A 16,697-nucleotide genomic window follows, 5' to 3' on the forward strand; every position below is an offset into this window, starting at 1 on the left:
TATTATGCACACCAAATATTATGAACTCAAATCAGAAATCTTCAAAGTCTTCTTTGTCTTCAAATCTTCTTAGATCTTCAATAAACACCTGCACACAATCAAGTTGAATCTCTTGTGATCAATCACGCACATAACAGAGTCTGTTAACAATAGATTATCACAAGACGTCTTTGGATCTACAAACAGTCTAAAGATCCCCGTCGAAATTTCGATCTAGTTTTACTAAATCTTATATCAGAAGAGAAGATTTTCAAGCATAAACAAACTAGGTGCATTCAAACTTCAACCACCGTTAGTCAATCAAATCAATCGGAAAAAAAAAGATAAACCGCAATTATCTAGTTTCCCACCAACGGTACTAATAGATATTCTCAATCCCAAAGAAGACATTAAACTGAGCGGCCGTAAGAGATTTCGCCTAATTAGGTTACTCTCCTCTCCGAATAGGCGGCTTCACTAGTAGCAGCACAACTGAGATAATTCTTGTTGTACGAGTATTAGTTTGCTCCAAATGCAAACTTTCATATTCATAGACCAAGGAAGTTTAGACACCAAGGAATTTCCAAAACCGAAAATATTCTCAAGATATGCAATATATTCCAGATTCGGTTTCCGTAATTCCTGGAAATGCTTTGTCCAAAATATTGACCGAAAATCTCTTGGAAAATCTCCAACTAGTAAATGCACATTACTAATTTTCTTTTTCCTAAAATAAAATTAAAAACCTTAAATAAAAGATTCTCAATTTATTTTATTCAATCTTGGGATTTTCTTCCTTTAGTTATTAAGGAATAACTTTGAACAATTAAAGATAAGCGTTACTGCACATGTTCAAAGTATGCCAACATCCTTACTTTGTAAGTCCTCTTTCATACTTACAATCTAAAAACCGATTTGACACACTTCCAAACAAGTTTAGAATTGGTTCATCTGATTTTCAAGAACTACGTGATTGATCAAGAACACTCAATCACAAATCATGGGTTTCACGGTTCTACCAAAACAACTTTCGGTTCTACCTCCATGTGAGTATTGTGCATAGTTATACTAGCTTTCCAAAATTCGGTTGACTAGGTACTAGGACCGGTTCCCCACACATATATGATATCTAACTTGTACTTGCTGCACATGTCCATAGGATCGGATCCCCTTTGCCTAAAAACGTGCACATGTCCATAGGATCGTTTCCGCTTTCTACTAAAAACTTGTTGCACCTCATACAAGGATCGATTCCCCTTTGTGATAGGTTGCACCTCTTACTAGGATCGGTTCCCCTTTACCCAGAGTCGGTCATACCAATAACACAAAATCGATCATACCATCTCAAGTGATTACTTAAGATCGGTTTCACTAATAAGAGTCATACTAATACAAAAGTCAGGCCTTTGTTAATAGTTTTACCAAGAACATAAACAAGTCATGAGCGGTTATACTAATAAAACATATTGGTAGTTCAAAAGATATGCAATGAATAACAATACCAATAATGCCTGACGATTTCTCTTTCGATTCACAGAACAAGTTCATGAATTTACTTCCTTAAAAAAATGTAAAACATTGTTTCCTAAGATGAAATCTTCACCTTATACCCATTCATAATCACAATAGCATTCAAACGATTATGTCGATGTCTTATATACAAAGTTTAATGGTAAAGCAATAAACCTCACATTGTATTCCTTAATACTATGTCTAACTAGAGTATAATCATTCATGCTTCGCAGTTTTGTTTTCAATATGCACGACTTGAAAGATACGTTAGGGAATGAAACAGTTCAAGTCAAATATTACTAACCTCAAGTGGAAGGATGATGTTGTCGTCGTAGCTCCTTGCTTCTTCACTTCTTCAAGTCTTCGCAATACTTGTAATGTCTTATACCCTAATACTTTCAAGATGACCTATACGAAGTTGACTCTAGTACATAATCAAGCGACTCTTTAAATGAGTTTTGGCTCACTAAAATATGACAACCAAACTTGACATACCAATGCTTGGTGGGTTCAATCGAGCTATGCTCTAACAATCTCCCCCTTTGTCAATTTTAGTGACAAAACTCTTACATCATATGGATAAACAAATTACAAGAATTCATTACACATACACTTGATTCCCGAATTCAACAGCACAATGACCTGTATACATTCAATCCTTAAATGTCGCTGTTGACATTATAATAACAAAGCTAATACTCCCCCCTAAAGGTAATATAGGTAGAATTTTAATCCACACGTCTTTGTTATTCCTTTGTAATATGATATGCTACTCCCCCTAAGTCTATGCTTTCACTCTTTCGTTAGATAAACGTTTAAGCACCAATGTCCTTTCCTTTAGTGATACTAATCGATATAAATCAATACCAGTATCACTTTTTTACTCCATATATTTCTCCCACCTTTTGTCACAAAATGACAAAGAAACGAAAAAATAAAGGACAAACCGAAAGGATCTTACAAATCTCGAAAGACTTGTCACCTATAGAGTTAAGCACGAGGGTTCCACACACCATTTTTGATAACCAATATCAAAACCGAAATTACAAAGTAATTTTATTTTGATATGTTACCAAGGAAATAATTGTCCGAAATAATTTTCCCTAATAGTTTAGCAAACCAAAAAATCAACTAAGCACCTTAGTTCCTTTGCTAAAACAATTGTAGAAATACAATCGCTTGTTCGATAAGACCAAAATAAAGATAACTCTATTTTTCTCATCAGGTTCTAATTATCCATATAACTTAGACCTTTAAATTTTAAACAATACAAGTACTAGGTTAGTTAACTAGCATTTCTTGTTAAGGCATTCGATTAGACTTGAATAACCGAAACCTCCTCTTTGATAAGTCTAACTAAGATCAGATTTAACTTAGTTTCTCTTATCCAGAATCAAATTGGACTAAACAATTCATCCCGTAAAACTTTTCTTTCATTAAGCCATATATAGTTCATACAAACCAAAATAAATTAACTTGCATAATTATTCACCTCAACAGGAAGCAAATGAAACAACATAGACATTAAAGCACCGCAATTGCACCGAAATTTTGTAAGCCTAAACAATTTATGGCAAACAATAAAGCAAGATAACAATAGTTTTTCTTAACCGGAAACAATTGAATCACACACACATCCATACACAAATAATGGAATAAAACATCAATTGTACCGAAATTTTGTTAAGCAAAAGCAATAAATATATGAAATAAAATTAGGCTTTTCTTAAACATGAAAACAATTAACTAACAAGATTGTTACCTCAAATTTCTCATCCACTTCTCCAATATGTTTGCATCTTCTTACAGGGAGAATTGATATCTAAATATCATTATGTTGTCATCCTTATGCAAAACAAAAGAATAATAACAACCAATATTTACCAGAGAAAGGTTGAAAATCGGTTTTAACTATTGCAAGCAAAAGTTGAAAACCGTGAAACACATATGCTTTTATGCTAAACCAAACGATTCAACATATTGTGACTTTTTCACATATTGTTTCTATCAGAACCCCTCATGATCCTTTGATAAAGCCTACCAACATGGGCTAGAACTTAATCTTGCTAAATCAAAAAGTCACCCAAACCATAAGGGTTCACAATATTATGAGATCGAATATCAAGGTTAGAAAACCGAAATCAAACATCCCATAAACTGAATATTCAAAGCAAAAATATAAACAATCATTCATATGAATTTGCTTCAAGGAATCGGTTTGACCACAAAAGCAAGAGCTACACAAATATGATCAGAAGATATGAGTACAGAAGATAAATCTCCCTAAAGATGTTAATTAGTTTTAAAATAATCGAGAGATCATGTGCTCAGTTTTTTCATGTGCTTTCTCACCTTTCAAAAAATTGAGCACTAAGGTGAGCACGCACATTCTAACATAACTAGGTTGTGCTGAGTTGAGCCTTGTCTTGTTCGTCACGAGTGACTAAGACAGAATCATCATTCTTGACCTCTTGCTTGGTTTGTTTTCTCTTGTTCCATATTGTTTTTCTTCTTTGACTTGTGATGAAGAGTGTCATTATCACAACGTTCACTAGTACAAGAGATTTCAGACATGATGTCTTTCTTTAGTCTTTCAAGAAGACTCTTATAATTATTGTCACCAACAATTAACAGCTGAGAGTAGGGCTGCACATGGGTCGGTTTGGGTCGGGTTTGGCCTCACCCACCACCCAACCCACTGATGGTGGGTAGCAGAAGTTGTCACCCACAACCAACCCAACATAACAATGGGTTGGGTCGGGTGGGTGGTGGGTTACCCACCATAAAATACACATTACAGTTACATTGCATCAAAAAAAAAGTTACAAGACTTACCTAAGACTCTTACAGATAACAATTAAAGAACTGACCCCAAGTCAAGTGTAAACAAATGATAATTATAATCCAGAGAAGTAAGAAGTTGGTGCAAAGTTGCAAAGTGCATACAAATTACAAGAAATGAGTTCAATTGTTCGAAGCTCAAAAGATAAAAGACTATTCAAGGAAGTGATTGAAGAAGTGAAGACTGAAGTGAAGTTAGCGATTTAGGTTTAGGTATTATATATCACTACTTCAACGGTTGTGATTCATCTAGGATAGGTAATCTAAGGGTTAATATTAACTAAGAAATATTTAGGTGGGTGGGTGGGTTGGTTCGGGTGAGGGAAGCTTTGACCCATAGACGACCCACAATACTATGGGTTTTGATGTTGTGACCCATAATCGACCCGCTCCTAGGTGGGTTGGGTCGGGTGTGGGTAATTTCAGGCGGGTGTGGGTTGGATCGGTGGGTTGAGTCGGGTTTGTGCAGCCCTAGCTGAGAGTCATTCTTGTGACTAACTTTTGTTCCCTTCTTGGCTATACAGAACTTTGGGACCCATTTAGAATTGGGTTACACAGGAGCAGCCTTCTCCTTTATACCATTAAGATCATTATCCTTTTGAATATTTTGTGAAACACCCTTTCTCCAATTTGGAACATCAGATCTTATCTTTGCATTTACAAAGTTATCTCTCTTTCTATATTCGGGTCTTTTATGAGATGACCTTGTCGAGTGATATGCAAAATTTGAACTATCATTATAATAATTCTTTTGCCTAAACTTAGGACAATAACGATCTGAGTTCTTATGAGGAGAAAACTTAACCAATTCTTTCGATACAAAAGAAAGTGCATCTTGCATCTTACGAACTTTGCATCCCCATTTCAAGTGTCCTTTATTACCACAACAATAACAATGCTTAGTATAAATATACAAAGTATGAGTTTTGATGTTACCTTTTTGTGGATCCTATTGCATTGGAGCTCGACGAGTTTTCTTCTTCTTCTTCTTGTCTTTGTTCAACGTTGTTGCTTTCTTGACATTAGCAGAAATGCCTTCTTTGATTACCGCTGGTTGAACATTATTCTTAGGCTTGACAAACTTTTCTTCTTTACAAGAAATATGAGTATCTTTTTCATCAGTGGAATCCTCTGGTTGAGAAGAATTAGCAGCTTTAACAAATTTTACCTCTTTGTTAATATTTGAAGCATTTATTCCCTTATAGCCCAATCCTAGTGTATCACGATGATTTCTACTTGCTTCTAACATTGTGGTTAAATTGTTTGAGCTAATATTGAACTTTTTAAGGTCCAAAATTTCTTCTTCCAGTGTCTTGATTTTATTAAGAGCACTAGCTAGATCAACCTTAAGATGTTTTTCTCGTGAGAGATATACACCTTCTTTCTCTTCAAAACTCTTTGGTTGAGAATTAACCCTTGCTTTAGATTCAGCAAGTTTATTTTTCGACAAAAAGAGATCTCTTCGAAGAAATTTACATTCTAATTTCTTAGAATTTAGCTCGTTAGTACGATCTTTAAGAAGAGAATCACTGATTTGGTAACCAATATAATATCCTTGAAAAACCTTCTTCAATTTTCACGACAAAGAGGAGTCATAAGACCAACGAAATCTGAAGATCTCAGATTTTTATTTTTCAAATGATTCAGTAGTTTAGAGATTCTGAGATATCCTCTTCTACTTCTCGTTCAAAATCCAAGTCATCATCATCGGAAATTTCATCCATCCTTTCTTCTAGATAAATTTTCCATTTGTCATCGGTTTCTACATCATTAACAAGATTAACTTGTTTCGTAGAATCTCTAGAGATGATTTCTTCAGATATTGAATCGTAGATGCCATCATCAAGTGTTAATTCAAAACTATTGATGTCTTTCTTACGTCAACTGAATCGTTATCATGTTCTATAAAAACCATTTTTAGATTCCAGACTTATAGGTCGGATCGCACCAAACACAGATTGTTAGATCTTTTCGTGTTTGCCTGCTCTGATACCAATTGAAAAGACGAGGATACCAAATATACCTCAAACTAAAACTTTTCCACCTATAAGTCCTTTCTCCGAAAGTGATTGTCTATGGACTGAGTCGATAAAATACAACAAATCGGTTCACACTTCGTGTGATCGTCTATGGATACGAAATCGAGACAATACAACAATGAAGTATGTTTACTTGATAAAAGGTTCGGACTTAACCAAACACAATAGGATTACTTATCAAGTAAATAGGTTTGTGTAATTTACTTTAAATTATAATAACAACAATTATAATTGCGGAAAATAAAAAGAAATTACACAGCAATATTTTGTTAACGAGGAAACCGCAAATGCAGAAAAACCCCGGGACCTTGTCCAGAATTGAATACTCTCGGGATTAAGCCGCTATACAAAATAAAACCAACTTCGTATAGTTGAGACCAAGCAACTACACATATAGTTCACCTAGTTCCGTCTGTATTCCCACGCCTCCGACCGGTAATAACTCACGTACTTGGAACAATTCCTTTGGTTCGTACTTCAAACAGTAAAGGAACAACAAATTTGTTTGGTATCAACTCTGTTCAACCAAGTTATATGAGTTCGACAAAAGGCTCTCCTGTTTATCTCAATAAACTCCTTTGTCAGGTTCTAAGATCTATCTTATTATCAATTACCAAAGTAATTGTTAAGATTTTGCAATCAATACTTTTAATCACAAAGAATTGTATTGATGCCGATCTACACAACTAATCAATCTAATCTACTACAAGGATAAACCGATTATAGTTGGATCCTCTTTTACCGAAACAAGTATTGTGCACACCAAAGATTATGACTCAAATCAGAAATCTTCAAAGTCTTATTTGTCTTCAAATCTTCTTAGATCTTCAATAAACATATGCACACAATCAACTTGAATCTCTTGTGATCAATCACGCACAGAACGGAGTCTGTTAACAAAGGATTGTCACAAAACGTCTTTAGATCTACAAACAGTCTAAAGATCGTCGTCGAAACTTCGATCTAGTTTGAGTGAATCTTATATCATAAGAGAAGATTCTCAAACATAAACAAACTAGGTGCAATCAAAGTTCAACCACCGTTAGTCAATCAAATCAATCGAAAATAAAAGATAAACCGTAATTATCTAGTTTCCCACCAATGGTACTAATAAAGCTTCTCAATCCCAAAGAAGACTTTAAACTGAGCGGTCGTAAGAGATTTTTCCTAATTATGCTACTTTACTCTCCGAATAGGCGGCTTCACCAATAGCAGCACAACTGAGATAATTCTTGCTGTATGAGGATTAGGTTGATCGAAATGCAAACTTTCATATTTATAGACCAAGGAAGTTGGACACCAAGGAATTTCAAAAACCGAAAATATTCTCAAGATATGTAATATATTCCAGATTCGGTTCCCATAATTCCTGGAAATGCTTTGTCCAAAATATTGACCGAAAATCTCTTGGAAAATCTCCAACTAGTAAATGCACTAATTTTCGTTTTCCTAAAATAAAATTAAAAACCTTAAATACAAGATTTTCAATTTATTTTATCCGATCTAGGATTTTCTTCCTTTAGTTATTAAGGAATAACTTTGAACAATTAAAGATAAGTGTTACTGCACATGTTCAAAGTATGTCGACATCCTTACTTTGTAAGTCCTATTTCATACTTACAATCTTGAAACTGATTTGCCACACTTCCAAACAATTTTAGAAATGGTTCATCTGACTTTCAAGAACTACGTGATTGATCAAGAACGCTCAATCACAAATCATGGGTTTCATGGTTCTACCAAAACAAGTTTTGGTTCTACCTCCATGTGAGTATTGTGCATAGTCACACTAGATTTCCAAAATTCGGTTGACTAGGTACTAGGATCGGTTCTCCACATATATATGGTATCTAACTTGTACTTGTTGCACATGTCCATAGGATCGGTTCCCCTTTGCCTAAAAACGTGTTTCACATGTCCATAGGATCGGTTTCCCTTTTTACTAAAAACTTGTTGCACCTCATACAAGGATCGATTCCTCTTTGTGATAGGTTGCACCTCTTACTAGGATCGGTTCCCCTTTACCCAGAGTCGGTCATACCAATAACACAAAATCGATCGTACCATCTCAGGTGATTACTTAAGATCGCTTTCACTAATAAAAGTCATACCAATACAAAAGGCAAGCCTTTGTGAATAGTTTTACCTAGAACATAAACAAGTCATGAGCGGTTATACTAATAACACATATTGGTAGTTCAAAATATATGCAATGAATAACAATACCAATAATGTCTGGCGATTTCTCTTTCGATTCACAAAACAAGTTCATGAATTTACTTCCTTAAAACAAATGTAAAACATTGTTTCCTAGGATAAAATCTTCACCTTATACCCATACATAATCACAATGTCATTCAAACGATTATGTCGATGTCTTATGTACAAAGTTTAACGGTTAAGAAATAAACCTTGTATTGTATTCCTTAATACCATGTCTAACTAGAGTATAATCATTCATGCTTCGCAGTTTTGTTTTCAATATGCACGACTTGAAAGATACGTTAGGGAATGAAACAGTTCAAGTCAAATATCACTAACCTCAAGTGGAAGGATGATGCTGTCGTCGTAGCTCCTTGCTTCTTCACTTATTGAAGTCTTCGCAATACTTGTAATGTCTCATATCCTAATAGTTTCAAGATAACCTATACGAAGTTGACTCTAGTACATAATCAAGCGACTCTTTAAATGAGGTTTGGCTCACTAAAATATGACAACCAGACTTGACATACCAACGCTTGGTGGGTTCAACCGAGCTATGCTCTAACAGCTTTCTTCAGGTCTTCGGAGTAATACTTGTACGCTCAACATTCCAATACTTTTTCTAGTCTAGCCTAAACGAATTTGATTCTAGTGTTTAATCAAGCGACTCTAGATGAGTTTTGATACTAAAATATGACTACCAAACTTGACATATCAACGCTTGGTGGGTTCAACACTAGTGAAAAATGAGGTTTTCCTGACCCACATCCCCAACCCTCAACAGCGGTAAGAGACCGCGGCCTAGTCAAAACAGTCTCACATTTAATAAAAATACGGAAAATATCTGAGACGGCTAAACCCAGCTTTCGAATAATGACCATTTTACCCTTAAATTCAGCAACCCGCCCACGACTGCTGATCATAGTCTGGGGATTGGTACTTATTGATCAAACCGATGGGATTAAGATATCCTTATCTTTCTTTTTTTTTTAACAGAATATCCTTATCTTTATTTAAACTAGGAAAACCCTATCTGTTATTCTCTCTCTTCACTAGCACCGCAAAACCCATCCCTTCTCCTTTTTTTTCTTTCTCCGCTCACTCCGGTCTTCACCTCACCACAGACAAAAGATTCACAATCCACTACTTCAATCACCACAATAACACCTTATTGTTCATATTCTCCATCGATCAAGTTCTAAAGCTCAAAATCAGTGAAACCCCGAGAACCCTAGATTACAAATCTGATTTGTTTCTCAATTCAAAGATTGAAACTCACTGTTAGGAATTAAAGCTTTATCTTAACACATATCTCAAAATCAAAACCCATGTATTTGAAGAAATTAAAGGAAACTTTGTAACCCTAAATCTAGTTGATTTGATTTTGAAATCATCATGGTAATATCAATCATGTTCTTGTTTCATAAATTTGATAAATTTTTAGTATTATAAACGACTTGGTTTCTCGTAATTTTGTTTCGTTTTTGCAGTCAGGTGTTTCTTTTTCTAATTTTCGTCACAAGAGCACATCAAGTTGGTAGAAGATTTCTTCTCCTAGTGTATGAAACAAAACCCCTAAATCTAATAATGAAAATAAAGTATAATTTGATATTTAACCCTAACTTGCAAAAGTTCCAAGAGGTGGTTAGATTCTCTTCAATGTCATGATTTTTCCTTTCTTCTTTTCTTGGAATTGTAGAAATTAACTGTGATTATTGGGTTTTTTTTTTAAAGTGAGATTTAATCCTAAAGAGGTGCAAGTTGAAATTGATTTTTCACTGGATTTTGGAGAAAATTATGACGATAATGTTGTTTATCATTTGAGGATAACAAAGCAGGTTCGGATTACTAATTTTTTCTCTTGTTCATGTGAAGCCCTTTTGTTTTATTTGTGCTGCATTTTTTGGGGTTTTATTAATTGATCATTGTTGTTGTGTTTTAGACATTGGTATCGAAGAAGGTGCCACTCGCCAAAGGATTTTCTATTGGGATTCTTGTTGGAAATCAGGTAATTTACTGTTTTCTTATCTCGTTGGGGTTTAGAAACAGGCTGTAGTTCATGGTATTGTTTTTTTCTTCTTGTGCTGTCCTAATTAACATGGGAACTGGTTGTTACGGCTTTGCATGACTTCTCTTGTGAACTTGTTCTGGAAAGAAGTGAAAAAAAATTAGTAAAACGATAAGATTCAAGCATTGTATTGCTAAGAAAGAGCATTATGTCAATTTCGTACTTTTATAAGTGAAGGTTCACAACAATTGAATTTGTATACTCCGTATATTAGCTATCTATTGTAGTCAATCTAGACGTTACTACTTGTCTTTCCATTTGTAGTTGTTTTTGTCCTGCACCTTCATTGAATACTTATCATGAAACTGAAGTTGATAAATTTGATAATGGTTAGGATGGGAGAGAAAGTGACCGAGAAAGTGATGATGCCCCAGCAGCATCAAAAAAACAGGCAAAGCGAGCATGCGAAAAAACATAAGTAGGACAAAGGGTCGGTCACTTCTCCTTGCGTTTTTAAATCTAAATTCAATGTTGTTTGTATTATTAACATATATACTTACAGATGAATTACTTTTGTTGTGCAGAAGGGGAAACTAACTGACATGTTAGGACCCGAGTGGAGCAAGGAAGAGCTTAAATGCTTCTACGAACCATTTCGAAAGTATGGGAAAGACTGGAAAAAGGTTTGTTGGATTCTAAAAGTTGTATATATACAGTCTAATGAATTTCTTAAAATATTTGTATTCTTAACTTTTGCCTTTTTGCCAGCTTGTTCTATGTTTTTGATCATTATGTCTTACTGATTACGGTTCATTGGGGTTTTTAGGTAGCTGGTGTGGTGGGTAACATATCCACAAAAATGGTGGAAGCACTTTACGATATAAACAGGGTAAGCTTGATTCTTTACCGTAACTTGAACAATAGTCTGGTATCCTTCAATTTTGTGTTTTATAGGTTCCGGTTTTCATGAATGGCTTAAGGTGTGCTTGATTTTACATTGATTCAACTAGGATCATGTACCATTGTTTTCCTAGTAGGACACATAATACTACTCTCACTCAATCATGCTTCTTATTTCATCAGTCCAAAGTTTCATTGATTCAAATAAAATCCCATGGTCTCCTGCTATCTAATTTACTTAATTGTTGTGCTCGCAGTTGAAAAGTTTACTATTGATGGTGTTAATAAGATTGGAGTTATGGAGCTATTTTTGATTTAACTAAGCTAAGGTAAACTTACCCCTGCTTCTCTCTGCAGCTTGCTGAAGTTCCCTTTCATGCTTGTTAGAGCAACTGTTTTGTGATCCTCTCATCGCCGCATCTGCCACAAAGCAGTTTAAAGTTCAAACTTTCTTGTTTGAGTCACCATGGCATGGTGATTAACCAGTGTTTGTTTGCTGAAGTATACATTATAGATTGTGGCTCGGATGTCTTCTTTGAACTGAATCTCTATAGGTAGCTCATTGGTGTTGTTTTCTGCAGGGGGTATAACCATGCATCTCACTCCGGTTGCATCAGTCGTGGATTCACCAAGTTTATACATTTGGACTTGCTGGGATATATAGTCGAGGATTTTGGAATCTTTTCTTAAAAATTGTTTTTGTACAACAAGTTCGTTCTTATATCTGAATTATTTTTCTGTTTGTTTGTCTCAGTTTAGGTACATTATTCAAATGTTGCGTTTGTCTCGTGCAATGATGTTGCAACTTAGTGGTCAGGGAGTGAAACTTGTCCTTACTCTCGGCTCTGTAAGGTAAAATTCTGAAAATTCAAAATTCTAGTTTTTGTCCTATCCTACTCTGTCGCATGGATGATAATTTATCTCTGTGTGTTCTTTTGGCTTTGCATATATACATTGTTATAACTACCGAGTCTGATATAATTTATCAATCTAATCTGCAAACCTTTGTCCTTGGATACAGGTTATGAAAGGTACTCATCCAACAATCCAGTCAGCAGCACAAACATCACATCAGCAGGTGATTGTTTTTGATATCATAGTACAGAACCAATATAGTCTGGTGAATCTTAGAAAATCACCTTGCTTGTTTTGTTCTTCCTTCATTTTTCATATTCATCAAAACTTGGGTTAAGCCAATCATTTATCCTTGTGCAGTATGCAAAGAGATGCATACTACTGGTCTGGGCAAATGCAGTACAATGGAGCTCTAAGGTCTGTTTTATTTTTATGAACTAAACACACTTCATAACGTTAAAGTTAGATCTGTCCCAGGACTTATAACGATTACTTGCATTAATTTATGACGCAATCCAAATTTCTGAATTAACTGAACCTGCTCAGCTAATATAGTCTACATGCTTATCGTTTACATGCTTTTTGGTTTACATGCTTCTTGGTTTTATAGTGGTTGTGATGTTAAGAACTTATTTTTGCTGCAGGTACACCATTCTAAAAGTATGGCTTAAGTTCATCATCATCCGGAAGTTTATTGTTTTGCTGTTTAATCAATCGATTATTAGTTTATCATTTTGTAACCGAGTCTTAGAACTTAATTACTTTTCTGGTTGTAAGAACTTAAATTGGTCTGAAGTTAAGATTTTATACCTTTTATGTGTAATTTGAACCTATTGAATGTTGAATTGAAAGACCATTTGTGTGCAATTTGAATTTGGTTCTCATTTGATTTAGATTTGGCTTCTCATTTGAATTTAATTTGGTTTCATTTGACCAGTCAGATTCAGTCAGCCAATCTGAATCCTTTTTTTTTTAATTATATTGAAAGTATATTATGACCGATGAGGATCAGTCCTAATCTATTGACCGTTGGAATCGGTCATTGATATAAGTGATTCAGCGACCCGCATAGCCACGTCATAGATGAAAAAGACGCTCAAACAAACGACCCTTTCCCGGACCGCCAAAGCGAGTCTTTATCTCGTATCTCTGACTTGCTTTGACGGTCGCGAAACTGCTATTTTCCACTAGTGCAACCGAGCTAGCTCTAACATTTTTACACTGTAATTGGGTCAGGCAACTGTGGTACATGTTTATCAGCTCATTGCAGGTGTCATTTTTTATGATGAGGGTTGTCAACGAGTTATGACTAAGTTGGAATGTCAGCAGTGTAACAAGAAGAAGGAAAATAGCGTGGCAACTTCTGACTTTCTCGATCTTCTGGGTGGTTTGGTTGGAGAGAAATAAAAGAGTTCATGGAGGAATATATAAATCTAAAGACGAATTGGAACACACGGTAAAGTTGAATATCTGTTTGTGGAGTATGGATACGCAGATTTTACGTGACTTTTCAAAGAATCAAATCCTTCACAACTGGGCTGGAGTTATTTTATGTAATTGAGGTTTTTTCTTTTTCTTTTCTGGGTTAGATCTTCTGATCATGTTGAATGGTCACCTGTAAATACACTTTTTTCTTTTTAATATATCCTTTTTTCCTCAAAAAAAAAAATCTCTGTTTGTTGATATATAGGTGACTAACTGCTCAATGCCCTTTGCAGTTAGTTGATTCATGACGGTCGCAGTTGATATTTTCAATTGTTAACCAGATCGGCTTGGTTGGATCAAAACAAACTAAAAAGACGAGGGTACCCAAATATACCTCAATCTAAAACTTTTCTTACCTATAAGTTCTTTCTTCGAAAGTGATTGTCTATGGACTGAGTCGAGACAATACAACTGATCGTCTATGGATACGAGATCGAGACAATATAACAACGAAGTATGTTTACTTGATAAAAATGTTCGGACTTAACCAAACACAATAGGAATTAACGTTTGTGTGATTTACTTTAATTATAATAAGACAATTATAATGCGGAAAATAAAAGTAAATGACACAACAAGATTTTGTTAACGAGGAAACCGTAAATGCAGAAAAACCCGAGGACCTTGTCCAGAATTGAATAGTCTCAGGATTAAGCCGCTACACAAAATTACACCAACTTCGTATAGTTGAGTCCAAGCAACCAAACCTATAGTTCACCTAGTTCCGTCTGTATTCCCACGCCTCCAACTTATAAATAAGTCACGTACTTGGATCAATTCCTTAGGTTCGTATTCCAAACAGTAAAGGAACAACAAATATGTTTGGTATCAACTCTCTTCAACCAAGTGGTATGAGTCGGACAAAGGCTCTTCTGTTTATCTTAACATGAACTCCTTCGTCAGGTCCTTAGATCTATCTTATGTTCAATTACCAAAGTAATCGTTAAGATTTTGCGATCAACACTCCTAATCCAAAGAATTGTGTTGATGCCGATCTACTCAATTAATCAATCCAATTCTATCACAAGGATAAAACCGATTATTAATTGGATGCTCTTTTTACCGAAACAAGTATTGTGCACACCAAAGATTATGAACTCACAAATAAGAAATCTTCAATATCTTCTTCGTCTTCAAATCTTCTTAAATCTTCAGTAAACACCTACAGACAATCACTTGAATCTCTTTTGATCAATCACGCATAAAACGGAGTCTATTAACAATGGATTATCACTAGATCGTCTTTAGAACTAACAACAGTCTAAAGATCACTATCGAAACTCTGAACTAGTTTGAGTGAATCTTATATCATAAGAGAGGATTCTCAAGCATAAACAAACTAGGTGCAATCAAAGTTCAACCACCATTAGTCAATCAAATCAATGAAAACAAAAGATAAACCGCAATTATCTACTTTCCCACCAACGGTACTGACTAGAGCTTCTCAATCCCAGAGAATACTTTAAACCGAGCGGCCATAAGAGATTTTTCCTAATTAGGTTACTCTCCTCTCCGAATAGGAGGGTTCATCAGTAGCAGCACAACAAGAGGTAGTTTGCTGTTAAGAATGATTAGTTTGCTAGAAATGCAAACTTCAGTATTCATAGACTAGGAAGTTTGGACACCAAGGAATTTCCAAAACCGAAAATATTCTCAAGATATTCAGTAAAGCACAAATTCGGTTTCCATAATTCCTGGAAATGCTCTGTCCAAAAATAATGATCGAAATCTCTCAAAAAATATTTAATTAGTAAATGCACATTACTAATTCTTATTTTCCTAAAATGAAATTAATAACCTTAATTAAAAGATTCTTAACTTATTTATGTTTCGATCCTGGGATTCTCTTCCCTTAACTATTAAGGAATAACTTTGAACAATTAAATAATAAACATTCACAGCACGTGTTCAAAGTATGTTGACATCCTAACTTTGTAAGTTCTCTTTCATACTTACAACCTTGAAACCGATTTGCCACACTTCCAAACAAGTTTACAATTGGTTCATCTAACTTTCAAGAACTATGCGATTGATCAAATAACATTCAATCATAAATCATGGTTTTAACGGTTCTACCAAAAAAAAAATTCAGTTCTACTTCCATGTGAGTACTGTGCATAGTTACACTAGCTTTCCAAAATTCGGTTGACTAGGTACTAGGATCGGTTCGCCACATATATATGGTATCTAACTTGAATGTGTTGCAAATGTCCATATGATCGGTTCCCCTTTTCCTAAAAACGTGTTGCACATTCCATAGGATCGGTTCCCCTTTGCTATAAACTTGCTGCACATCATACAAGGATCGGTTCCCTTTGTGATTTACTGCACCTCTTACTAGCATCGACTCCCTTTTCCTAGTTTTGGTCAGACATAAAATCATAAACCCGATCATACTATCTCAGGTGATTACTTAAGATCAGTTTCACTAATAAAAGTCATACCAATACATAAGTCAGGCCTTTGTGAATAGTTTTACCAAGAACACAAACAAGTTATGAACGGTTCTACTAAATCACACATATTAGATGTTCACAAGATATGCAATGTTTAACAATCCCAATAACGCCTGGCAATTTCCTTTTCGATTCACAAACAAGTTTATGAACTTAGTTCCTTAAAACACATGTAAACATTGTTCCTTAGGATGAAATCCTCACCTCATACCCATACATAATCACAATAGCATTCAAATGATTATGGCGATGTCTTATCTACAAAGTTTAATGGTTAAGAAATAAACCTCGTATTATATTCCTTAATACTATGTCTATCTAGAGTTCAAATATGCTTCGCAGTTTTGTTTTTAATATGCACGACTTGAAAGATACGTCAGTGAATGAAACAATTCAAGTCAAATATCACTAACCTCAAGT

General features: G+C 34.9%; 1 long non-coding RNA gene across 4 annotated transcripts; it reads left to right on the forward strand.

Moving 5' to 3' along the window:
• Positions 1-9,601: 9,601 nt before the first annotated feature.
• LOC113302075 lies at positions 9,602-13,203 on the forward strand. 4 transcript variants are annotated; one of them, XR_003336643.1, is made up of 12 exons: positions 9,602-9,971; positions 10,064-10,214; positions 10,308-10,411; positions 10,516-10,581; positions 10,976-11,071; positions 11,166-11,264; positions 11,408-11,470; positions 11,739-11,810; positions 12,063-12,333; positions 12,503-12,559; positions 12,697-12,753; positions 12,981-13,203. It is a non-coding gene; the product is annotated as an uncharacterized LOC113302075 (long non-coding RNA). The 4 variants fall into 4 exon arrangements; XR_003336644.1 differs by lacking the exon at positions 11,739-11,810 and adding an exon at positions 11,839-11,955 and having other exon boundaries at positions 10,064-10,132; XR_003336641.1 differs by having other exon boundaries at positions 9,603-9,971; positions 10,064-10,132.
• The last annotated feature ends 3,494 nt before the right edge of the window (positions 13,204-16,697 follow it).

This window comes from Papaver somniferum, chromosome 8 (assembly GCF_003573695.1).
Source record: "Papaver somniferum cultivar HN1 chromosome 8, ASM357369v1, whole genome shotgun sequence".
Classification (NCBI taxonomy): Eukaryota; Viridiplantae; Streptophyta; class Magnoliopsida; order Ranunculales; family Papaveraceae; genus Papaver; species Papaver somniferum.